The 26246-nt window shown below is 43.7% G+C and overlaps 8 non-coding genes across 8 annotated transcripts; all 8 read left to right on the top strand.

The window, feature by feature from the left end:
• The first annotated feature begins 5880 nt into the window (after positions 1-5880).
• Positions 5881-5953, top strand: TRNAF-GAA (transfer RNA phenylalanine (anticodon GAA)). Its single transcript has one exon. It is a non-coding gene; the product is annotated as a tRNA-Phe (tRNA).
• Positions 5954-15575: 9622 nt separating this feature from the next.
• TRNAF-GAA (transfer RNA phenylalanine (anticodon GAA)) lies at positions 15576-15648 on the top strand. The gene has a single exon. It is a non-coding gene; the product is annotated as a tRNA-Phe (tRNA).
• A 508-nt stretch (positions 15649-16156) lies between these two features.
• On the top strand, positions 16157-16229 carry TRNAF-GAA (transfer RNA phenylalanine (anticodon GAA)). Its single transcript has one exon. It is a non-coding gene; the product is annotated as a tRNA-Phe (tRNA).
• A 1089-nt stretch (positions 16230-17318) lies between these two features.
• Positions 17319-17391, top strand: TRNAF-GAA (transfer RNA phenylalanine (anticodon GAA)). Its single transcript has one exon. It is a non-coding gene; the product is annotated as a tRNA-Phe (tRNA).
• Positions 17392-17899: 508 nt separating this feature from the next.
• TRNAF-GAA (transfer RNA phenylalanine (anticodon GAA)) lies at positions 17900-17972 on the top strand. Its single transcript has one exon. It is a non-coding gene; the product is annotated as a tRNA-Phe (tRNA).
• A 3415-nt stretch (positions 17973-21387) lies between these two features.
• Positions 21388-21460, top strand: TRNAF-GAA (transfer RNA phenylalanine (anticodon GAA)). The gene has a single exon. It is a non-coding gene; the product is annotated as a tRNA-Phe (tRNA).
• A 1672-nt stretch (positions 21461-23132) lies between these two features.
• On the top strand, positions 23133-23205 carry TRNAF-GAA (transfer RNA phenylalanine (anticodon GAA)). The gene has a single exon. It is a non-coding gene; the product is annotated as a tRNA-Phe (tRNA).
• Positions 23206-23714: 509 nt separating this feature from the next.
• Positions 23715-23787, top strand: TRNAF-GAA (transfer RNA phenylalanine (anticodon GAA)). Its single transcript has one exon. It is a non-coding gene; the product is annotated as a tRNA-Phe (tRNA).
• Positions 23788-26246: the final 2459 nt, after the last annotated feature.

Raw genomic sequence — 26246 nt, 5'->3', positions numbered from 1 at the left:
ACACCTTTCGTGGAATCAAATGGGACCATGCAATTATGCACCCCGGAACTCTCCTCGCCAACCAACTTACAGTGGAAAGCATTGCTTCCAGGAGTAGTCGTCTACCGGTGGTGACCAAATCATTGCCCCCTACATGTACTATAACTATAGACGGCGGTGACCTTGTCCGCCCTAACAAACCCTCGAAAAATGTTTGAAACTGGTCAATACAGAGACCGCCTCTTCCGAAGAAGGACATCCTGTACCCGTATTCCCCAGCTACGTGAATCATGTCACCTGCTTTGAATACGTCTGCGGCACGCCTCACGTATGAGTGGCCCACGACCCACACCTCCTTTTTCACAGCTGGTGACGTCTGACCGCTGGCCCGGTGTAGGGTCGACTGCATAGTCCGCCCCGCCTCGTAGGCTTGCGTAACTGAAAACCAAACAAAACAAGAAGCGTGAGTACATTATTACAGCTGCACAACATGTGCAACCGCACGTATCTTTTATAACAATTGGAGGACCAACGCCCCACTCGTTTCACTTGCTCAACATTAAGACCCCTGGCTGTAGCTTCCGTAGCAGCCCCTATCCGAAAGGAATGGGTCCCAAATTCGCCCGGGTTCAAGCCCGCAGCGGCAATTGACATCGCAAGCACCCGCTGAAACTGAAATTTCGTCAGTGGGGTGGCGTCTGCGTGTCTTAACAAAGTCCCCCCCCATGATGCCACCCTTCGTGCTAGGTAATCTTCTAAACACTTTACCGGACACATGGAGGACCCAGGAATCCTGCGTATGATGACGCAGTCACCCATCCCATCTTGATCAGTCTTGGACCTTACAAAGGAGACAGTCATTGTTTCTCCCCTGATCTGAACGTGTTCCTGGCACAAACCCCCTGCCACATCTAGTTTGTTCCTTGCAACTAGTTCGCTTACCCGCATTGCCCCGTGAAATGCTAGCGTAAAAGCGGCTCGGAACAGCACCGCCTCAAACTGAGATGAACATGTGGCCGGGAGTGTGGCCAACAACTGGGACAATCTATCCAAACCTATCGGGCGCCTTTCATCTATTCTGCGACCCTCAAGGCGTTGCCACCCACGCAGCGCTTTCTGTACAACGAAAGACGCTGTCGGGTCCTGGATAGCGTGTGCTCTGGCAACAAAGGAAATGGCAGCACGATGCCTCTGGGCCGTAGCCACCGATTTCCCAGCCCTACGTAAGGACATCAGAAAATTTACTACCCATTCCTCGTGACCCCAAAGCCGCTCTCTATCAGTCCCCAAAAAGGCTAAATAGGCCCGAAACGCCCCTTCGTATGCCTTCCTCGTCCTTGGTGCTAGACTCTCTCCCACGAGGTGACGAAGTTCGGGGCACCGAGAGACCAGAGAGCTTCGGGAAAGGGTGCCGGCTCTGGGTCCGCTGAGGGGAGGAAACCCGAGAAAGCCTGCATTTGAAAACGAGACAGTGCGTCAGCCGCCTGATTCATCACCCCTGGAACATGTTTTGCTCTGAATAGCACGTTCAATTGCATACATAGTAAAACAATTTCCTTAAGCAGTCTTAAAATCAGTTTACAACGTGCTGCCTGACTATTGATACACTCGACCACGGTCATATTGTCAGACCAAAATATGACAGAGTGATCTTTGAACCCATCGGGCCATGTTCTCAAGGCCACCAAGATGGGAAACAATTCCAGGAAAGCAATATTACTCGTCAGACCATTCTCATGCCACCATGTCGGCCATTTTTGTGCCGACCATTTTGTGCCGAAGATGGCGCCAAAACCTATGCTTCCTGCTGAATCTGTCCATAGCCCCAGCTCTTCGGAGGACACAGCTGGTTTATTCCAGACGATTCGACCATTGAAGTCCGCCAGAAATGCTAACCAAATACGCATGTCCTGGCGGACCTCAGCCGATAGTCTCGTGCGATGATGGCCCGCTTTTAGGCCGACCATCGCTTGGGCAATTGAACGGGAAAAGGGGCGGGCCATCGGTATTACCCTCAGGGCAAAATTCAACTGTCCCACCAACTGCTGTAATTGTTGCAGCGTAACTTTCGATGCATTTATACACACTTGTAGCGCAGCCCTGAACTTCAACACTTTGTCAGCTGGCAAACGGAAACAACCTTCACTGGAGTCCAACTCGATCCCCAGAAACTCGAGGCAAGTCGTAGGACCCACTGTTTTTCCCGGCGCCAATGGCACACCAAACTGTTTCATTAACACACAAAATTCGGCCAAGGCCCGGCCACATTCAAGATCCCCGGCCGCCCCAAGAAACAAAAAATCATCAAGGTAGTGCATTACATATTGGAAACCCGTTTTCTTTGTGAAGACCCATTGTAGAAAACTACTGAATTTCTCGAAATAGGCACAGGATATAGAGCACCCCATTGGCATACACCTATCCATGTAATAACAACCCTGAAACATGAATCCCAGGAGACGCTGGTGGTCTGGGTGTACCGGGAGCAATCGGAACGCTGACTCGATATCCGACTTCGCCATCAGCGCCCCGGGCCCCAGGCGATTCAAAATGGCTACGGCCTCATCGAAGGATGCGTACCGCACCGAACACACTTCTGGATCGATTGCATCATTTACGGAAAGACCTCGTGGAGCTGACAAATTATGAATCAGTCGGAACTCACCTGGGTCTTTCTTGGGGACTACCCCTAAGGGAGAACAAACAAAATTCTGAACCGGGGGTACACTAAACGGCCCGGCAACCCGACCTCGAGTCACCTCTTTCCGGATCTTATCCTGTACTACGGTCGTATGCTGCAGGACGGAAAGTTGATTTTTGCACTTCCCCACACCCTGAAAGTCCCCTACCGGGATGCGGAAACCATACGAAAAACCGTTCCGCAGCACCCCAGCAGAAGTACGATCCGGATATTCACTGAGCCAGGGAATCATCGCCAGGGTATCAATCGGGGTAGGTAAAGGCGCCCCTCGGCCTATATTAGACCTGTTTGGCGCCTCCTCTCCCCCCATTATCACCCGTTCTGGCTCTACACGAGGAATCAGGATGGGACGACCCGCAACCACTACATTCATGTTTGAATTTACACGATCCCTGGGGTCTAGTACATTTACCTCTGTTGTAATTAAAGCAGAAACCCCTTTTTCCAGTATTGCCGGCAGGTTTTGAGTAATCGTCGGCACCCGTACCTGATCGAAAGGGCGTCCCCGCATATTGCCGGGAGGATTCGCCAACATTACTTCCTACCAACGGCATTTTCAACATTCCTGTCTCCTTCATTTTATCCCAAGTCAAGGAATCATAACAATCCCAGGTTAAACTTTTATTATGCTCCTTTGCTTTCCTGAAAAGATTATCGTAACAGAACCAATGGTTACCCTGGTGCGATGTCGAGTACCCCATGATTCGTGATTGATAGATTGGAAACTCGGAAAGCAACTCAGGCCTACGTTCCCCCAAGATTGACGTAAAAATTCCCCAAGCATTGCCCCAATTGCCAATATTCTCATTCACTTTAAAGGCGGCCATTTTTGCGCGCCAAACACTCGGATGCATGAGATCCTTCTGACTCTTAACATGCTCTACCTCATAATGATCAACAAGCAATGAGAAAATGTTCACATACTCCCCCGCCCAAATCTTTTCCTTAATTGCTAAAGGAACATGTTGACCCAACTTTTCTCTCCGAGAGGGTGTTGACTCATCCCTCGCAATCGGCAATGGCCGCTTACCTGCACCTGACGCTGCCTCTGTGGTCGCAATCGTCCCTGGTGTCTTGTCCACTACTGCAGCCGGCGCGGACACCTTGGCTGCTTCCCGTTTCTCACGCAATTGCTTTATCAGCGCCTGCGCGTCAACAGCCGTGGCACCCTCGTTACCTTTACCCAACCACGCTGCCAATTGTGCTGCCAGCTCGGGCGGCATATCATCCTCGGACACGGGGGTGACCACAACGGGAATCGGATTCCCCTCCTCCGGCACGGGAGTTGGTGCCTCGAGCGGGGCACTGGGACCCGGGATGTCTTCTCCCGCTGCTCCCCTCCTGGGCCTCTTGTTCTTCCCTCCCGGGGCTGCTCCCGCCAAAGGACGTTTTGGTCCCCCTTCCTCGTTCTTATCCACCCGCTTCTTTAGTTCGGACATCTCCTTCATGAGAACACGCAGCATCTGTTCAGTAGTCATGCGTTTTCCCACCTTTTTCGGCATTCTCCAACAAAGTAACTGTAAAACAAACAAGAACGATTAAAACGCTCAAAATTGGCTCTTCGTTCCGTCTCGAGCTCACGTGCAGCGAGGAGGTGCAGCTTCAGAGCACAGGAACAAGAGGATGTCTTCTGGTCTTGCGTCCCTTTTTATCCATCTTCAGGGCGGGCGTAAACCCGCCCCTGCCTGCCCCGAGGGCGTGGCCGGCCGCGTCAGTGTCTAGGCCAGCCCACTCTAGGGCGGGAAAAAACGCGCCCCGGCTACGCCGCTTCGGGCATACCAGCCGGGACGCGCCTCCCGCCCAAAATGGCTTCCCGGGGGGATCGAGGCACTCTGCCATACGTTCGGGGGGACCGAGTGGTCGCCCCTTTCCAGAAGGCCGAAATAGCTCAGTTGGGAGAGCGTTAGAGTGAAGATCTAAAGGTCCCTGGTTAAATCCTGGGTTTCGGCACAGTTGAGAGGTTCCTTGCTTCTAACAAAATAGGCCTTGGAATCAGCTGTAGTACTTTTTCTCTATTCATCAAATTTTTTCCAACTGATCTACAACACAATCAATTGAACATAGACTTTGCTTTATGTCCTCCTTCTAAACTTGCTTCCACCTCTCTTACCTTCAGGTTTGACAATGAATATTTCCCATTTCATGCTTTTTTGTAAAGTAAACTCTTGTCTGCATTACCTTCCACTTCCCCTTGAACACAGATGTCAGTAGTCAGATGACATTGCTTACCTACTCATGCCAAATATTTCTGGGTAATATAGTGCTAGTCCATTCAGAGTTAAAAAAACAACTACCTAACCTGGATCCCAAAAATGCTATTTACCCATTGCACCAGTTAATTGCGGAATGATACAGGACTCCTTAAAACATATCTCTACCATATGAGGTTAAAAAGTCTAGGTCCTGCATCTATTTTGTTAAATGGTTTAAATTAAATTATGAAGACCACAGATATAAGCAGGCCGAAATAGCTCAGTTGGGAGAGCGTTAGACAGAAGATCTAAAGGTCCCTTGTTCAATCCTGGGTTTCGGCACAGTTGAGAGGTTCCTTGCTTCTAACAAAATAGGTCTTGGAATCAGCTGTAGTACTTTTTTCTCTATCAACATTTTTATCAACTGATCTACAAAATGATCAATTCAACATAGACGTTGCTTTCTGTCCTCCTTTTAAACTTTCTTCCACCTATCTTGCCTTCAGGTTTGACTATGAATGTTTCCCATTTCGTCCTTTTTTGTAAAGTAAACTCTTGTCTGCATCACATTCCACTTCCCCTTGAACACAGATGTCAGTAGTCAGATGACATTGCTTACCTACTCATGCCAAATATATCTGGGTAATATAGTGCTAGTCCATTCAGAGTTAAAAAAACAACTACCTAATGTGATGCAGACAAGAGTTTACTTTACAAAAAAGGACGAAATGGGAAACATTCATAGTCAAACCTGAAGGCAAGATAGGTGGAAGAAAGTTTAAAAGGAGGACAGAAAGCAAATTCTATGTTGAATTGATCATTTTGTAGATCAGTTGATAAAAATGTTGATAGAGAAAAAAATGCTATTTACCCATTGCACCAGTTAATTGCGGAATGATACAGGACTCCTTAAAACATATCTCTACCATATGAGTTTAAAAATCCAGTTCCTGCATCTATTTTGTTAAATGGTTTAAATTAAAGTATGAAGACCACGGATATAAGCAGGCCGAAATAGCTCAGTTGGGAGAGCATTAGACTGAAGATCTAAAGGTCCCTGGTTCAATCCCGGGTTTCGGCACAGTTGAGAGGTTCCTTGCTTCTAACAAAATAGGTCTTGGAATCAGCTGTAGTACTTTTTTCTCTATCAACATTTTTATCAACTGATCTACAAAATGATCAATTCAACATAGAATTTGCTTTCTGTCCTCCTTTTAAACTTTCTACCACCTATCTTGCCTTCAGGTTTGACTATGAATGTTTCCCATTTCGTCCTTTTTTGTAAAGTAAACTCTTGTCTGCATCACATTCCACTTCCCCTTGAACACAGATGTCAGTAGTCAGATGACATTGCTTACCTACTCATGCCAAATATATCTGGGTAATATAGTGCTAGTCCATTCAGAGTTAAAAAAACAACTACCTAACCTGGATCCCAAAAATGCTATTTACCCATTGCACCAGTTAACTGCGGAATGATACAGGACTCCTTAAAACATATCTCTACCATATGAGGTTAAAAATCCAGGTCCTGCATCTATTTTGTTAAATGGTTCAAATTAGAGTATGAAGACCCCAGGTATCAGAAGGCCGAAATAGCTCAGTTAGGAGAGCGTTAGAGTGAAGATCTAAAGGTCCCTGGTTCAATCCTGGGTTTTGGCACAGTTGAGAGGTTCCTTGCTTCTAGCAAAATAGGCCTTGGAATCAGCTGTAGTACTTTTTCTCTATTCATCAAATTTTTTCCAACTGATCTACAACACAATCAATTGAACATAGACTTTGCTTTATGTCCTCCTTCTAAACTTGCTTCCACCTCTCTTACCTTCAGGTTTGACAATGAATATTTTCCATTTCATGCTTTTTTGTAAAGTAAACACTTGTCTGCATTACCTTCCACTTCCCCTTGAACACAGATGTCAGTAGTCAGATGACATTGCTTACCTACTCATGCCAAATATTTCTGGGTAATATAGTGCTAGTCCATTCAGAGTTAAAAAAACAACTACCTAACCTGGATCCCAAAAATGCTTTTTACCCATTGCACCAGTTAATTGCGGAATGATACAGGACTCCTTAAAACATATCTCTACCATATGAGGTTAAAAATCCAGGTCCTGCATCTATTTTGTTAAATGGTTTAAATTAAAGTATGAAGACCACAGATATAAGCAGGCCGAAATAGCTCAGTTGGGAGAGCGTTAGACAGAAGATCTAAAGGTCCCTTGTTCAATCCCGGGTTTCGGCACAGTTGAGAGGTTCCTTGCTTCTAACAAAATAGGTCTTGGAATCAGCTGTAGTACTTTTTTCTCTATCAACATTTTTATCAACTGATTTACAAAATGATCAATTCAACATAGACGTTGCTTTCTGTCCTCCTTTTAAACTTTCTTCCACCTATCTTGCCTTCAGGTTTGACTATGAATGTTTCCCATTTCGTCCTTTTTTGTAAAGTAAACTCTTGTCTGCATCACATTCCACTTCCCCTTGAACACAGATGTCAGTAGTCAGATGACATTGCTTACCTACTCATGCCAAATATATCTGGGTAATATAGTGCTAGTCCATTCAGAGTTAAAAAAACAACTACCTAACCTGGATCCCAAAAATGCTATTTACCCATTGCACCAGTTAACAGCGGAATGATACAGGACTCCTTAAAACATATCTCTACCATATGAGGTTAAAAATCCAGGTCCTGCATCTATTTTGTTACATGGTTCAAATTAAAGTATGAAGACCCCAGCTATCAGAAGGCTGAAATAGCTTAGTTGGGAGAGCGTTAGACTGAAGATCTAAAGGTCCCTGGTTCAATCCTGGGTTTCGGCACAGTTGAGAGGTTCCTTGCTTCTAACAAAATAGGTCTTGGAATCAGCTGTAGTACTTTTTCTCTATTCATCAAAGTTTTCCAACTGATCTACAACACAATCAATTTAACATAGACTTTGCTTTATGTCCTCCTTCTAAACTTGCTTCCACATCTCTTACCTTCAGGTTTGACAATGAATATTTCCCATTTCATGCTTTTTTGTAAAGTAAACTCTTGTCTGCATTACCTTCCACTTCCGCTTGAATACAGATGTCAGTAGTCAGATGACATTGCTTACCTACTCATGCCAAATACGTCTGGGTAATATAGTGCTAGTCCATTTGGAGTTTAAAAATAAAATTACCTAACCTGCATCCCAAAAATATTATTTACCCATTGCACCAGTTAATTGCGGAATGATACAGGACTCCTTAAAACATAGCTCTACCATATGAGGTTAAAAATCCAGGTCCTGCATCTATTTTGTTAAATGGTTTAAATTAAAGTATGAAGACCACAGCTATAAGCAGGCTGAAATAGCTCAGTTGGGAGAGCGTTAGACTGAAGATTTAAAGGTTCCTGGTTCAATCCCGGGTTTCGGCACAGTTGAGAGGTTCCTTGCTTCTAACAAAATAGGTCTTGGAATCAGCTGTAGGACTTTTTTCTCTATCAACATTTTTATCAACTGATCTACAAAATGATCAATTCAACATAGACTTTGCTTTCTGTCCTCCTTTTAAACTTTCTTCCACCTATCTTGCCTTCAGGTTTGACTATGAATGTTTCCCATTTCGTCCTTTTTTGTAAAGTAAACTCTTGTCTGCATCACATTCCACTTCCCCTTGAACACAGATGTCAGTAGTCAGATGACATTGCTTACCTACTCATGCCAAATATATCAATCAGTGACACTTATAAAGCGCGCTACATACCCGTGGGGTCTCAAGGCGCTGGGGGGGGGGGGGAGCCGCTACTGCTCGAACAGCCAGGTCTTCAGCTTCTTCCTGAAGGAGAGGTGGTCTTGGGTCAGGCGCAGGTCGGTCGGGAGGGAGTTCCAGGTCTTGGCGGCCAGGTGGGAGAAGGACCTTCCTCCTGTAGTCGCTCTTCGGATGCGGGGGACGGCGGCGAGGGCGTGGTTGGCTGATCGGAGGTGGCGTTTGGGAGCGTAGAAGTTGACTCGGCTGTTGAGGTAGCACGGGCCTTGGTCGTGTAGGGCTTTGTGTGCGTGGGTGAGGAGGCGGAAGGTGATTCTTTTGTTGACGGGGAGCCAGTGAAGGTCTTGCAGATGTCCGGAGATGTGGCTGGTTCGTGGGATGTCGAGGATGAGTCTGGCTGAGGCGTTCTGGATCCGCTGGAGTCTCTTCTGGAGCTTGGCGGTGGTCCCGGCGTAGAGGGCGTTGCCGTAGTCCAGTCGGCTGGTGACGAGGGCCTGGGTGACGGTCTTCCTGGTCTCGGTGGGGATCCACCAGAAGATCTTCCGTAGCATGCGTAGGATGTTGAAGCATGCCAAGGAGACGTTGTTGACTTGCCTGGTCATGGAGAGGGAGGAGTCCAGGATGAAGCCCAGGTTGCGTGCATGGTCTGTCGGTTTGGGTGCGGTGCCCAGGGCGGGAGGCCACCAGGAGTCGTCCCAGGCGGAGGGAGAGGAGCCCAGGATGAGGACCTCCGTCTTGTCCGAGTTCAGTTTCAGGCGGCTGGTCGTCATCCACTCGGCTACCTCTTTCATCCCTTCGTGCAGGTTGGCTCTGGCGGCGGCGGGGTCGTTGGTCAGGGAGAGGATCAGCTGGGTGTCGTCGGCGTAGGAGATTATGCTGAGGTTGTGTTTGCGTACGATGGCCGCGAGGGGGCTCATGTAGACGTTGAAGAGGGTGGGGCTCAGAGATGATCCTTGGGGGACGCCGCAGATGACTTCGGTGGCCTCTGACTTGTACGGTGGTAGGCGGACTCTCTGTGTTCTCCCGTCGAGGAAGGAGGTGATCCACTCCAGCGCCTTGTCCTGGATTCCGACGTTGCTGAGGCGCCGTACTAGGGTGCGGTGGCAGACCGTGTCGAATGCCGCGGAGAGGTCTAGGAGGATGAGGGCCGCTGTTTCTCCATTGTCCATCAGGGCTCGGATGTCGTCGGTGGCGGCGATGAGGGCGGTCTCGGTGCTGTGGTTGGCTCGGAAGCCGGACTGTGAGGGGTCGAGGGATCCGTTCGTCTCGAGGAAAGCGGCCATCTGCTTGTTGACGGTCTTCTCGATGACTTTGGCTGGAAACGGGAGGAGCGAGATGGGGCGGTAATTCTTGAGGTCGGTGGGGTCCGCTGTTGGTTTCTTGAGTAGGGCGCTGAGTTCGGCGTGTTTCCAGCTCTCGGGGAAGATGGTGGTGTCGAGGGATGTGTTGATGATGTCTCGCAGGTGGGGTGCGATGACAGCGTCGGCTTTGTTGAAGACGTGGTGAGGGCAGGGGTCGGTCGGTGATCCGGAGTGGATGGAGTTCATCGTGCGGATGGTGTCTTCGGTGCTGATCGGGGTCCAGGCGCGGAGGGTGGTGGTGGGGGGTGGTTGTTCGGTCATGGTGTGCGTTGGTTGGTTGTTGAAGCTGTTGTGTATGTCCGCGATCTTGTTGTGGAAGTATGAAGCCAGGGAGTTGCAGAGGTCTTGCGATGGGGTGATGTCGTTGTTTCCTGCGCTGGGGTTGGAAAGCTCTTTGACGATGTTGAAGAGTTCCTTGCAGTTGTGTGCGTTGTTGTCCAACCGGTCCTTGAATGCTGTTTTCTTGGCGGCGCGGATCAGCTGGTGGTGTTTCCGGGTGGCAAGTTTGAAGGAGGTCCTGTTGTCCGGTGTCGGTTCCCTTCTCCAGACTTTCTCGAGGGCTCGGCAGTTCTTCTTGGAGCTCTTGAGTTCGTCGGTGAACCATGGGGCTTTCTTGCTGCCGGGTCTGCTGGGCGGGGTCCTCAGTGGGGCGAGTTCGTCCGCGCAGTTGCTGATCCACTTCGTGAGGTTGTCGGCGGCCTGGCTGGGGTTCGCTGAGCTGGCAGGAGGGTGCTGGCTCAGGGAGGTGGCGAGCTGGTCTGCTGTGATCTTGTTCCAGCTTCTGCGGGCGGTCTGTTGCTGGTGGTGGTGGGTCGTTGTTTTCTTGAAGGTGAAGTGGACGCAGCTGTGGTCCGTCCATTGAAGCTCTGTGGTGTGGCTGAAGTTGATGTCCTTGCTGGATGAGAAGACAGCGTCGAGTGTGTGTCCGGCGAGGTGGGTGGGGGTGGACACCAGTTGCTTGAGTCCCAGGTTGGTGAGGTTGTCGAGCAGGGTGCTGGTGTTGCGGTCGTTGTTGTTCTCCAGATGGAAGTTGAGGTCTCCCAGGAGGATGTAGTCAGCGGAGGGGAGGGCATGTGGGCTGACGAAGTCGGCGATGTCCTCGCTGAATTGTGTGCGTGGTCCAGGGGGTCGGTAGATCAGGGTGCCTCTGAGGGTGGTGTTCGGGTTGGTGTGGATCTGGAAATGCAGGTGTTCGGCGGTGGTCAGGGAGTTGTCGGTGCTGGTCGTGAGACGGATGGTGCTCCTGTGGATGATGGCGATGCCTCCTCCCATCTGGTTGGCGTTTCGGTCCCTCCGGACGATCTTGTAGCCCTCTGGGATGGCGATGGCGATGTCGGGAGCTGAAGAGGCGTTCATCCAGGTCTCCGTGAGGAAGGCAACGTCTGGAGCTGTGGTGTCGAGGAGGTTCCAGAGTTCGATGGCATGTCTGTGGATGGAGCGGGTGTTGAGCAGGATGCACTTGAGGTGGGTACTGCTGGTGTTCGGCTTGGTGGGTGCTGGTGCGAGGCAGGTCCGGATGCAGGTGAACTTGCAGGCGTGGCAGCTGAAGGGTCCGTGGGTACGTCGTGGAGAGGCTTGATGGCATTCTGGGAGTCGGCCGGTGTTGAGAGCGGTGAGGGTGGCGGCGGAGTACGTCAGGCGGGTCGGTCGGGGTCTTCGTGGGCCAGGGGTCCTGGCGCTGGTCGTGATCCGGTCGCGGACGGGCGTAGACGGGCTTACCTTTGGCGCGCCTTCGGCGCACAATCGGCGTGCCCGCTGCGCGTCCGCACGGTCGCCATTTAAGGCGAAGTGCGCGGGTGGGCGGAGCAGCTGGGAGGCGGGAGCGGGGAGGGAACAGAAGAGAAAAAGGGGCGGGGCCAATGTCGGTGGCGGGAAGCGAGAGCGGAGGGCGGCGAGGTAGGCGGCCAATCAGGAAGGAAACTGGACACGGCACAGGGGATACAAAGAAATTAACAGGCACAAATTTAGGGCAAAACAAATAAAAACGGCAAAATACGCGAGCAGACGGCAGAAACAGACAAGCACAAATTTAGGGCAAAACAAATAAAAACAGCAAAATACGCGAGCAGACGGCAGAAACAGACAAGCACAAATTACGGGCAAAACGAGGAAAAACAGCAAAATACGCGAGCAGACGGCAGAAACAGACAAGCACAAATTACGGGCAAAACGAGGAAAAACAGCAAAATACGCGAGCAGACGGCAGAAACAGACAAGCACAAATTACGGGCAAAACAAGGAAAAACAGCAAAATACGCGAGCAGACGGCAGAAACAGACAAGCACAAATTTAGGGCAAAACAAGGAAAAACAGCAAAATACGCGAGCAGACGGCAGAAACAGACAAGCACAAATTTAGGGCAAAACAACTGGGAAACCAGAGGGGAGCGACCACGGCGTCAGCGAGGCAGAAGGCAGGCAGAGGGGAACACACGCAGCAGCTGGTGGCCGTGCGGCGCGGGGGTGTCCCACAATATATCTGGGTAATATAGTGCTAGTCCATTCAGAGTTAAAAAAACAACTTCCTAACCTAGATCCCAAAAATGCTATTTACCCATTGCACCAGTTAACTGGGGAATGATACAGGACTCCTTAAAACATATCTCTACCATATGAGGTTAAAAATCCAGGTCCTGCATCTATTTTGTTAAATGGTTCAAATTAGAGTATGAAGACCCCAGGTATCAGAAGGCCGAAATAGCTCATTTGGGAGAGCGTTAGAGTGAAGATCTAAAGGTCCCTGGTTAAATCCTGGGTTTCGGCACAGTTGAGAGGTTCCTTGCTTCTAACAAAATAGGCCTTGGAATCAGCTGTAGTACTTTTTCTCTATTCATCAAATTTTTTCCAACTGATCTACAACACAATCAATTGAACATAGACTTTGCTTTATGTCCTCCTTCTAAACTTGCTTCCACCTCTCTTACCTTCAGGTTTGACAATGAATATTTCCCATTTCATGCTTTTTTGTAAAGTAAACTCTTGTCTGCATTACCTTCCACTTCCCCTTGAACACAGATGTCAGTAGTCAGATGACATTGCTTACCTACTCATGCCAAATATTTCTGGGTAATATAGTGCTAGTCCATTCAGAGTTAAAAAAACAACTACCTAACCTGGATCCCAAAAATGCTATTTACCCATTGCACCAGTTAATTGCGGAATGATACAGGACTCCTTAAAACATATCTCTACCATATGAGGTTAAAAAGTCTAGGTCCTGCATCTATTTTGTTAAATGGTTTAAATTAAATTATGAAGACCACAGATATAAGCAGGCCGAAATAGCTCAGTTGGGAGAGCGTTAGACAGAAGATCTAAAGGTCCCTTGTTCAATCCTGGGTTTCGGCACAGTTGAGAGGTTCCTTGCTTCTAACAAAACATGTCTTGGAATCAGTTGTAGTACTTTTTCTCTATTCATCAAAGTTTTTCCAACTGATCTACAACACAATCAATTTAACATAGACTTTGCTTTATGTCCTCCTTCTAAACTTGCTTCCACCTCTCTTACCTTCAGGTTTGACAATGAATATTTCCCATTTCATGCTTTTTTGTAAAGTAAACTCTTGTCTGCATTACCTTCCACTTCCCCTTGAACACAGATGTCAGTAGTCAGATGACATTGCTTACCTACTCATGCCAAATACGTCTGGGTAATATAGTGCTAGTCCATTCGGAGTTAAAAAAAAATGACCTAACCTGGATCCCAAAAATATTATTTACGCATTGCACCAGTTAATTGCAGAATGATACAGGACTCCTTAAAACATATCTCTACCATATGAGGTTAAAAATCCAGGTCCTGCATCTATTTTGTTAAATGGTTTAAATTAAAGTATGAAGACCACAGCTATAAGCAGGCTGAAATAGCTCAGTTGGGAGAGCGTTAGACTGAAGATCTAAAGGTTCCTGGTTCAATCCCGGGTTTCGGCACAGTCGAGAGGTTCCTTGCTTCTAACAAAATAGGTCTTGGAATCAGCTGTAGTACTTTTTTCTCTATCAACATTTTTATCAACTGATCTACAAAATGATCAATTCAACATAGACTTTGCTTTCTGTCCTCCGTTTAAACTTTCTTCCACCTATCTTGCCTTCAGGTTTGACTATGAATGTTTCCCATTTCGTCCTTTTTTGTAAATTAAACTCTTGTCTGCATCACATTCCACTTCCCCTTGAACACAGATGTCAGTAGTCAGATGACATTGCTTACCTACTCATGCCAAATATATCTGGGTAATATAGTGCTAGTCCATTCAGAGTTAAAAAAACAACTACCTAACCTGGATCCCAAAAATGCTATTTACCCATTGCACCAGTTAACTGGGGAATGATACAGGACTCCTTAAAACATATCTCTACCATATAAGGTTAAAAATCCAGGTCCTGCATCTATTTTGTTAAATGGTTCAAATTAGAGTATGAAGACCCCAGCTATCAGAAGGCCGAAATAGCTCAGTTGGGAGAGCGTTAGACTGAAGATCTAAAGGTCCCTGGTTCAATACCGGGTTTCGGCACAGTTGAGAGGTTCCTTGCTTCTAACAGAATAGGTCTTGGAATCAGCTGTAGTACTTTTCCTCTATTCATCAAATTTTTTCCAACTGATCTTCATCACAATCAATTTAACATAGACTTTGCTTTATGTCCTCCTTCTAAACTTGCTTCCCCCTTTCTTACCTTCAGGTTTGACAATGAATATTTCCCATTTCATGCTTTTTTGTAAAGTAAACTCTTGTCTCCATTACCTTCCACTTCCCCTTGAACACAGATGTCAGTAGTCAGATGACATTGCTTACCTACTCATGCCAAATATATCTGGGTAATATAGTGCTAGTCCATTCAAAGTTAAAAAAACAACTACCTAACCTGGATCCCAAAAATGCTATTTACCCATTGCACCAGTTAATTGCGGAATGATACAGGACTCCTTAAAACATATCTCTACCATATGAGGTTAAAAATCCAGGTCCTGCATCTATTTTGTTAAATGGTTTAAATTAAAGTATGAAGACCATGGATATAAGCAAGCGGAAATAGCTCAGTTGGGAGAGCGTTAGACTGAAGATCTAAAGGTCCCTGGTTCAATCCCGGGTTTCGGCACAGTTGAGAGGTTCCTTGCTTCTAACAAAATAGGTCTTGGAATCAGCTGTAGTACTTTTTTCTCTATCAACATTTTTATCAACTGATCTACAAAATGATCAATTCAACATAGACTTTGCTTTCTGTCCTCCTTTTAAACTTTCTTCCACCTATCTTGCCTTCAGGTTTGACTATGAATGTTTCCCATTTCGTCCTTTTTTGTAAAGTAAACTCTTGCCTGCATCACATTCCACTTCCCCTTGAACACAGATGTCAGTAGTCAGATGACATTGCTTACCTACTCATGCCAAATATTTCTGGGTAATATAGTGCTAGTCCATTCAGAGTTAAAAAAACAACTACCTAACCTGGATCCCAAAAATGCTATTTACCCATTGCACCAGTTAATTGCGGAATGATACAGGACTCCTTAAAACATATCTCTACCATATGAGGTTAAAAATCCAGGTCCTGCATCTATTTTGGTAAATGGTTTAAATTAAAGTATGAAGACCACAGATATAAGCAGGCCGAAATAGCTCAGTTGGGAGAGCGTTAGACTGAAGATCTAAAGGTTCCTGGTTCAATCCCGGGTTTCGGCACAGTTGAGAGGTTCCTTGCTTCTAACAAAATAGGTCTTGGAATCAGCTGTAGTACTTTTTTCTCTATCAACATTTTTATCAACTGATCTACAAAATGATCAATTCAACATAGACTTTGCTTTCTGTCCTCCTTTTAAACTTTCTTCCACCTATCTTGCCTTCAGGTTTGACTATGAATGTTTCCCATTTCGTCCTTTTTTGTAAAGTAAACTCTTGTCTGCATCACATTCCACTTCCCCTTGAACACAGATGTCAGTAGTCAGATGACATTGCTTACCTACTCATGCCAAATATATCTGGGTAATATAGTGCTAGTCCATTCAGAGTTAAAAAAACAACTACCTAACCTGGATCCCAAAAATGCTATTTACCCATTGCACCAGTTAACTGCGGAATGATACAGGACTCCTTAAAACATATCTCTACCATATGAGGTTAAAAATCCAGGTCCTGCATCTATTTTGTTAAATGGTTCAAATTAAAGTATGAAGACCCCAGCTATCAGAAGGCCGAAATAGCTCAGTTGGGAGAGCGTTAGACTGAAGATCTAAAGGTCCCTGGTTCAATCCCGGGTTTCGGCACAGTTGAGAGGTTCCTTGCTTCTAACAAAATAGGTCTTGGAATCAGCTGTAGTACTTTTTCTCTATTCATCAAAATGTTCCAACTGATCTACAACACAATCAATTTAACATAGACTTTGCTTTATGTCCTCCTTCTAAACTTGCTTCCACCTCTCTTACCTTCAGGTTTGACAATGAATATTTCCCATTTCATGCTTTTTTGTAAAGTAAACTCTTGTCTGCATTACCTTCCACTACCCCTTGAACACAGATGTCAGTAGTCAGATGACATTGCTTACCTACTCATGCCAAATACGTCTGGGTAATATAGTGCTAGTCCATTCGGAGTTAAAAAAAAATGACCTAACCTGGATACCAAAAATATTATTTACCCATTGCACCAGTTAATTGCGGAATGATACAGGACTCCTTAAAACATATCTCTACCATATGAGGTTAAAAATCCAGGTCCTGCATCTATTTTGTTAAATGGTTTAAATTAAAGTATTAAGACCATGGATATAAGCAAGCGGAAATAGCTCAGTTGGGAGAGCGTTAGACTGAAGATCTAAAGGTCCCTGGTTCAATCCCGGGTTTCGGCACAGTTGAGAGGTTCCTTGCTTCTAACAAAATAGGTCTTGGAATCAGCTGTAGTACTTTTTTCTCTATCAACATTTTTATCAACTGATCTACAAAATGATCAATTCAACATAGACTTTGCTTTCTGTCCTCCTTTTAAACTTTCTTCCACCTATCTTGCCTTCAGGTTTGACTATGAATGTTTCCCATTTCGTCCTTTTTTGTAAAGTAAACTCTTGCCTGCATCACATTCCACTTCCCCTTGAACACAGATGTCAGTAGTCAGATGACATTGCTTACCTACTCATGCCAAATATTTCTGGGTAATATAGTGCTAGTCCATTCAGAGTTAAAAAAACAACTACCTAACCTGGATCCCAAAAATGCTATTTACCCATTGCACCAGTTAATTGCGGAATGATACAGGACTCCTTAAAACATATCTCTACCATATGAGGTTAAAAATCCAGGTCCTGCATCTATTTTGGTAAATGGTTTAAATTAAAGTATGAAGACCACAGATATAAGCAGGCCGAAATAGCTCAGTTGGGAGAGCGTTAGACTGAAGATCTAAAGGTTCCTGGTTCAATCCCGGGTTTCGGCACAGTTGAGAGGTTCCTTGCTTCTAACAAAATAGGTCTTGGAATCAGCTGTAGTACTTTTTTCTCTATCAACATTTTTATCAACTGATCTACAAAATGATCAATTCAACATAGACTTTGCTTTCTGTCCTCCTTTTAAACTTTCTTCCACCTATCTTGCCTTCAGGTTTGACTATGAATGTTTCCCATTTCGTCCTTTTTTGTAAAGTAAACTCTTGTCTGCATCACATTCCACTTCCCCTTGAACACAGATGTCAGTAGTCAGATGACATTGCTTACCTACTCATGCCAAATATATCTGGGTAATATAGTGCTAGTCCATTCAGAGTTAAAAAAACAACTACCTAACCTGGATCCCAAAAATGCTATTTACCCATTGCACCAGTTAACTGCGGAATGATACAGGACTCCTTAAAACATATCTCTACCATATGAGGTTAAAAATCCAGGTCCTGCATCTATTTTGTTAAATGGTTCAAATTAAAGTATGAAGACCCCAGCTATCAGAAGGCCGAAATAGCTCAGTTGGGAGAGCGTTAGACTGAAGATCTAAAGGTCCCTGGTTCAATCCCGGGTTTCGGCACAGTTGAGAGGTTCCTTGCTTCTAACAAAATAGGTCTTGGAATCAGCTGTAGTACTTTTTCTCTATTCATCAAAATGTTCCAACTGATCTACAACACAATCAATTTAACATAGACTTTGCTTTATGTCCTCCTTCTAAACTTGCTTCCACCTCTCTTACCTTCAGGTTTGACAATGAATATTTCCCATTTCATGCTTTTTTGTAAAGTAAACTCTTGTCTGCATTACCTTCCACTACCCCTTGAACACAGATGTCAGTAGTCAGATGACATTGCTTACCTACTCATGCCAAATACGTCTGGGTAATATAGTGCTAGTCCATTCGGAGTAAAAAAAAAATGACCTAACCTGGATACCAAAAATATTATTTACCCATTGCACCAGTTAATTGCGGAATGATACAGGACTCCTTAAAACATATCTCTACCATATGAGGTTAAAAATCCAGGTCCTGCATCTATTTCGTTAAATGGTTTAAATTAAAGTATGAAGACCACAGCTATAAGCAGGCCGAAATAGCTCAGTTGGGAGAGTGTTAGACTGAAGATCGAAAGGTCCCTGGTTCAATCCCGGGTTTAGGCCCAGTTGAGAGGTTCCTTGCTTCTAACAAAATAGGTCTTGGAATCAGCTGTAGTACTTTTTTCTCTATCAACATTTTTATCAACTGATCTACAAAATGATCAATTCAACGTAGACTTTGCTTTCTGTCCTCCTTTTAAACTTTCTTCCACCTATCTTGCCTTCAGGTTTGACTATGAATGTTTCCCATTTCGTTTTTTTTTGTAAAGTAAACTCTTGTCTGCATCACATTCCACTTCCCCTTGAACACAGATGTCAGTAGTCAGGTGACATTGCTTACCTACTCATGCCAAATATATCTGGGTAATATAGTGCTAGTCCATTCAGAGTTAAAAAAACAACTACCTAACCTGGATCCCAAAAATGCTATTTACCCATTGCACCAGTTAACTGCGGAATGATACAGGACTCATTAAAACATATCTCTACCATATGAGGTTAAAAATCCAGGTGCTGCATCTATTTTGTTAAATGGTTCAAATTAAAGTATGAAGACCCTAGCTATCAGAAGGCCGAAATAGCTCAGTTGGGAGAGCGTTAGACTGAAGATCTAAAGGTCCCTCGTTCAATCCCGGGTTTCGGCACGGTTGAGAGGTTCCTTGCTTCTAACAAAACATGTCTTGGAATCAGTTGTAGTACTTTTTCTCTATTCATCAAAGTTTTTCCAACTGATCTACAACACAATCAATTTAACATAGACTTTGCTTTATGTCCTCCTTCTAAACTTGCTTCCACCTCTCTTACCTTCAGGTTTGACAGTGAATATTTCCCATTTCATGCTTTTTTGTAAAGTAAACTCTTGTCTGCATTACCTTCCACTTCCCCTTGAACACAGATGTCAGTAGTCAGATGACATTGCTTACCTACTCATGCCAAATACGTCTGGGTAATATAGTGCTAGTCCATTCGGAGTTAAAAAAAAAGGACCTAACCTGGATCCCAAAAATATTATTTACCCATTGCACCAGTTAATTGCGGAATGATACAGGACTCCTTAATACATATCTCTACCATATGAGGTTAAAAATCCAGGTCCTGCATCTATTTCGTTAAATGGTTTAAATTAAAGTATGAAGACCACAGCTATAAGCAGGCCGAAATAGCTCAGTTGGGATTGCGTTAGACTGAAGATCTAAAGGTCCATGGTTCAATCCCGGGTTTCGGCACAGTTGAGAGGTTCCTTGCTTCTAACAAAATAGGTCTTGGAATCAGCTGTAGTACTTTTTTCTCTATCAACATTTTTATCAACTGATCTACAAAATGATCAATTCAACGTAGACTTTGCTTTCTGTCCTCCTTTTAAACTTTCTTCCACCTATCTTGCCTTCAGGTTTGACTATGAATGTTTCCCATTTCGTCCTTTTTTGTAAAGTAAACTCTTGTCTGCATCACATTCCACTTCCCCTTGAACACAGATGTCAGTAGTCAGATGACATTGCTTACCTACTCATGCCAAATATATCTGGGTAATATAGTGCTAGTCCATTCAGAGTTAAAAAAACAACTACCTAACCTGGATCCCAAAAATGCTATTTACCCATTGCACCAGTTAACTGCGGAATGATACAGGACTCCTTAAAACATATCTCTACCATATGAGGTTAAAAATCCAGGTGCTGCATCTATTTTGTTAAATGGTTCAAATTCAAGTATGAAGACCCCAGCTATCAGAAGGCTGAAATAGCTCAGTTGGGAGAGCGTTAGACTGAAGATCTAAAGGTCCCTCGTTCAATCCCGGGTTTCGGCACGGTTGAGAGGTTCCTTGCTTCTAACAAAACATGTCTTGGAATCAGTTGTAGTACTTTTTCTCTATTCATCAAAGTTTTTCCAACTGATCTACAACACAATCAATTTAACATAGACTTTACTTTATGTCCTCCTTCTAAACTTGCTTCCACCTCTCTTACCTTCAGGTTTGACAGTGAATATTTCCCATGTCATGCTTTTTTGTAAAGTAACTTGTCTGCATTACCTTCCACTTCCCCTTGAACACAGATGTCAGTAGTCAGATGACATTGCTTACCTACTCATGCCAAATACGTCTGGGTAATATAGTGCTAGTCCATTGGGAGTTAAAAAAAAAAAATGACCTAACCTGGATCCCAAAAATATTATTTACCCATTGCACCAGTTAATTGCGGAATGATACAGGGCTCCTTAAAACATATCTCTACCATATGAGGTTAAAAATCCAGGTCCTGCATCTATTTTGTTAAATGGTTTAAATTAAAGTATGAAGACCACAGCTATAAGCAGGCTGAAATAGCTCAGTTGGGAGAGCGTTAGACTGAAGATCTAAAGGTTCCTGGTTCAATCCCGGGTTTCGGCACAGTTGAGAGGTTCCTTGCTTCTAACAAAATAGGTCTTGGAATCAGCTGTAGCACTTTTTTCTCTATCAACATTTTTATCAACTGATCTACAAAATGATCAATTCAACATAGACTTTGCTTTCTGTCCTCCTTTTAAACTTTCTTCCACCTATCTTGCCTTCAGGTTTGACTATGAATGTTTCCCATTTCGTCCTTTTTTGTAAAGTAAACTCTTGTCTGCATCACATTCCACTTCCCCTTGAACACAGATGTCAGTAGTCAGATGACATTGCTTACCTACTCATGCCAAATATATCTGGGTAATATAGTGCTAGTCCATTCAGAGTTAAAAAAACAACTACCTAACCTGGATCCCAAAAATGCTATTTACCCATTGCACCAGTTAACTGCGGAATGATACAGGACTCCTTAAAACATATCTCTACCATATGAGGTTAAAAATCCAGGTCCTGCATCTATGTTGTTAAATGGTTCAAATTAAAGTAGGAAGACCCCAGCTATCAGAAGGCCGAAATAGCTCAGTTGGGAGAGCGTTAGACTGAAGATCTAAAGGTCCCTGGTTCAATCCCGGGTTTCGGCACAGTTGGGAGGTTCCTTGCTTCTAACAAAATAGGTCTTGGAATCAGCTGTAGTACTTTTTCTCTATTCATCAAAATTTTCCAACTGATCTACAACACAATCAATTTAACATAGACTTTGCTTTATGTCCTCCTTCTAAACTTGCTTTCACCTCTCTTACCTTCAGGTTTGACAATGAATATTTCCCATTTCATGCTTTTTTGTAAAGTAAACCCTTGTCTGCATTACCTTCCACTTCCCCTTGAACACAGATGTCAGTAGTCAGATGACATTGCTTACCTACTCATGCCAAATACGTCTGGGTAATATAGTGCTAGTCCATTCGGAGTTAAAAAAGAAATGACCTAACCTGGATCCCAAAAATGCTATTTACCCATTGCACCAGTTAATTGCGGAATGATACAGGACTCCTTAAAACATATCTCTACCATATGAGGTTAAAAATCCAGGTCCTGCATCTATTTTGTTAAATGGTTTAAATTAAAGTATGAAGACCACAGATGTAAGCAGGCCAAAATAGCTCAGTTGGGAGAGCATTAGACTGAAGATCTAAAGGTCCCTGTTTCAATCCCGGGTTTCGGCACAGTTGAGAGGTTCCTTGCTTCTAACAAAATAGGTCTTGGAATCAGCTGTAGTACTTTTTTCTCTATCAACATTTTTATCAACTGATCTACAAAATGATCAATTCAACATAGACTTTGCTTTCTGTCCTCCTTTTAAACTTTCTTCCACCTATCTTGCCTTCAGGTTTGACTATGAATGTTTCCCATTTCGTCCTTTTTTGTAAAGTAAACTCTTGTCTGCATCACATTCCACTTCCCCTTGAACACAGATGTCAGTAGTCAGATGACATTGCTTACCTACTCATGCTAAATATATCTGGGTAATATAGTGCTAGTCCATTCAGAGTTAAAAAACAACTACCTAACCTGGATCCCAAAAATGTTATTTACCCATTGCACCAGTTAACTGCGGAATGATACAGGACTCCTTAAAACATATCTCTACCATATGAGGTTAAAAATCCAGGTCCTGCATCTATTTTGTTAAATGGTTCAAATTAAAGTATGAAGACCTCAGCTATCAGAAGGCTGAAATAGCTCAGTTGGGAGAGCGTTAGACTGAAGATCTAAAGGTCCCTCGTTCAATCCCGGGTTTCGGCACAGTTGAGAGGTTCCTTGCTTCTAACAAAATAGGTCTTGGAATCAGCTGTAGTACTTTTTCTCTATTCATCAAAGTTTTCCAACTGATCTACAACACAATCAATTTAACATATACTTTGCTTTATGTCCTCCTTCTAAACTTGCTTCCACCTCTCTTACCTTCAGGTTTGACAATGAATATTTCCCATTTCATGCTTTTTTGTAAAGTAAACTCTTGTCTGCATTACCTTCCACTTCCCCTTGAACACAGATGTCAGTAGTCAGATGACATTGCTTACCTACTCATGCCAAATACGTCTGGGTAATATAGTGCTAGTCCATTCGGAGTAAAAAAAAAAATTGACCTAACCTGGATCCCAAAAATATTATTTACCAATTGCACCAGTTAATTGCGGAATGATACAGGACTCCTTAAAACATATCTCTACCACATGAGGTTAAAAATCCAGGTCCTGCATCTATTTCAATAAATGGTTTAAATTAAAGTATGAAGACCACAGCTATAAGCAGGCCGAAATAGCTCAGTTGGGAGAGCGTTAGACTGAAGATCTAAAGGTCCCTGGTTCAATCCCGGGTTTCGGCACAGTTGAGAGGTTCCTTGCTTCTAACAAAATAGGTCTTGGAATCAGCTGTAGTACTTTTTTCTCTATCAACATTTTTATCAACTGATCTACAAAATGATCAATTCAACATAGACTTTGCTTTCTGTCCTCCTTTTAAACTTTCTTCCACCTATCTTGCCTTCAGGTTTGACTATGAATGTTTTGACATTTCATCCTTTTTTGTAAAGTAAACTCTTGTCTGCATCACATTCCACTTCCCCTTGAACACAGATGTCAGTAGTCAGATGACATTGCTTACCTACTCATGCCAAATATATCTGGGTAATATAGTGCTAGTCCATTCAGAGTTAAAAAAACAACTACCTAACCTGGATCCCAAAAATGCTATTTACCCATTGCACCAGTTAACTGCGGAATGATACAGGACTCCTTAAAACATATCTCTACCATATGAGGTTAAAAATCCAGGTCCTGCATCTATTTTGTTAAATGGTTCAAATTAAAGTATGAAGACCCCAGCTATCAGAAGGCCGAAATAGCTCAGTTGGGAGAGCGTTAGACTGAAGATCTAAAGGTCCCTGGTTCAATCCCGGGTTTCGGCACAGTTGAGAGGTTCCTTGCTTCTAACAAAATAGGTCTTGGAATCAGCTGTAGTACTTTTTCTCTATTCATCAAAATTTTCCAACTGATCTACAACACAATCAATTTAACATAGACTTTGCTTTATGTCCTCCTTCTAAACTTGCTTCCACCTCTCTTACCTTCAGGTTTGACAATGAATATTTCCCATTTCATGCTTTTTTGTAAAGTAAACTCTTGTCTACATTACCTTCCACTACCCCTTGAACACAGATGTCAGTAGTCAGATGACATTGCTTACCTACTCATGCCAAATACGTCTGGGTAATATAGTGCTAGTCCATTCGGAGTAAAAAAAAAAATGACCTAACCTGGATCCCAAAAATATTATTTACCCATTGCACCAGTTAATTGCGGAATGATACAAGACTCCTTAAAACATATCTCTACCACATGAGGTTAAAAATCCAGGTCCTGCATCTATTTCGTTAAATGGTTTAAATTAAAGTATGAAGACCACAGCTATAAGCAGGCTGAAATAGCTCAGTTGGGAGAGTGTTAGACTGAAGATCTAAAGGTCCCTGGTTCAATCCCGGGTTTCGGCACAGTTGAGAGGTTCCTTGCATCTAACAAAATAGGTCTTGGAATCAGCTGTAGTACTTTTTTCTCTATCAACATTTTTATCAACTGATCTACAAAATGATCAATTCAACATAGACTTTGCTTTCTGTCCTCCTTTTAAACTTTCTTCCACCTATCTTGCCTTCAGGTTTGACTATGAATGTTTCGACATTTCATCCTTTTTTGTAAAGTAAACTCTTGTCTGCATCACATTCCACTTCCCCTTGAACACAGATGTCAGTAGTCAGATGACATTGCTTACCTACTCATGGCAAATATATCTGGGTAATATAGTGCTAGTCCATTCAGAGTTAAAAAAACAACTACCTAACCTGGATCCCAAAAATGCTATTTACCCATTGCACCAGTTAACTGGGGAATGATACAGGACTCCTTAAAACACATCACTACCATATGAGGTTAAAAATCCAGGTCCTGCATCTACTTTGTTAAATGGTTCAAATTAAAGTATGAAGACCGCAGTGATCAGAAGGCCGAAATAGCTCAGTTGGGAGAGCGTTAGACTGAAGATCTAAAGGTCCCTGGTTCAATTCCGGGTTTCAGCACAGTTGAGAGGTTCCTTGCTTCTAACAAAATAGGTCTTGGAATCAGCTGTAGTACTTTTTCTCTATTCATCAAATTTTTTCCAACTGATCTACAACACAATCAATTTAACATAGACTTTGCATTATGTCCTCCTTCTAAACTTGCTTCCACCTCTCTTACCTTCAGGTTTGACGATGAATATTTCCCATTTCATGCTTTTTTGTAAAGTAAACTCTTGTCTGCATTACCTTCCACTTCCCCTTGAACACAGATGTCAGTAGTCAGATGACATTGCTTACCTACTCATGCCAAATATATCTGGGTAATATAGTGCTAGTCCATTCAGAGTTAAAAAAACAACTACCTAACCTGGATCCCAAAAATGCTATTTACCCATTGCACCAGTTAATTGCGGAATGATACAGGACTCCTTAAAACATATCTCTACCATATGAGGTTAAAAATCCAGGTCCTGCATCTATTTTGTTAAATGGTTTAAATTAAAGTATGAAGACCACAGATATAAGCAGGCCGAAATAGCTCAGTTGGGAGAGCATTAGACTGAAGATCAAAAGGTCCCTGGTTCAATACCGGGTTTCAGCACAGTTGAGAGGTTCCTTGCTTCTAACAAAATAGGTCTTGGAATCAGCTGTAGTACTTTTTTCTCTATCAACATTTTTATCAACTGATCTACAAAATGATCAATTCAACATAGACTTTGCTTTCTGTCCTCCTTTTTAACTTTCTTCCACCTATCTTGCCTTCAGGTTTGACTATGAGTGTTTCCCATTTCGTCCTTTTTTGTAAAGTAAACTCTTGTCTGCATCACATTCCACTTCCCCTTGAACACAGATGTCAGTAGTCAGATGACATTGCTTACCTACTCATGCCAAATATTTCTGGGTAATATAGTGCTAGTCCATTCAGAGTTAAAAAAACAACTACCTAACCTGGATCCCAAAAATGCTATTTACCCATTGCACCAGTTAATTGCGGAATGATACAGGACTCCTTAAAACATATCTCTACCATATGAGGTTAAAAATCCAGGTCCTGCATCTATTTTGTTAAATGGTTTAAATTAAAGTATGAAGACCACAAATATAAGCAGGCAGAAATAGCTCAGTTGGGAGAGCGTTAGACTGAAGATCTAAAGGTCCCTGGTTCAATCCCGGGTTTCGGCACAGTTGAGAGGTTCCTTGCTTCTAACAAAATAGGTCTTGAATCAGCTGTAGTACTTTTTTCTCTATCAACATTTTTATCAACTGATCTACAAAATGATCAATTCAACATATACGTTGCTTTCTGTCCTCCT

The sequence above is a fragment of the Lissotriton vulgaris genome, chromosome 8 (genome assembly GCF_964263255.1).
Source record: "Lissotriton vulgaris chromosome 8, aLisVul1.2, whole genome shotgun sequence".
Taxonomy (NCBI): domain Eukaryota; kingdom Metazoa; phylum Chordata; class Amphibia; order Caudata; family Salamandridae; genus Lissotriton; species Lissotriton vulgaris.
The sequence above is the reverse complement of the archived record's forward strand: the minus strand, read 5'-3'. Positions and strand labels throughout refer to the sequence as shown.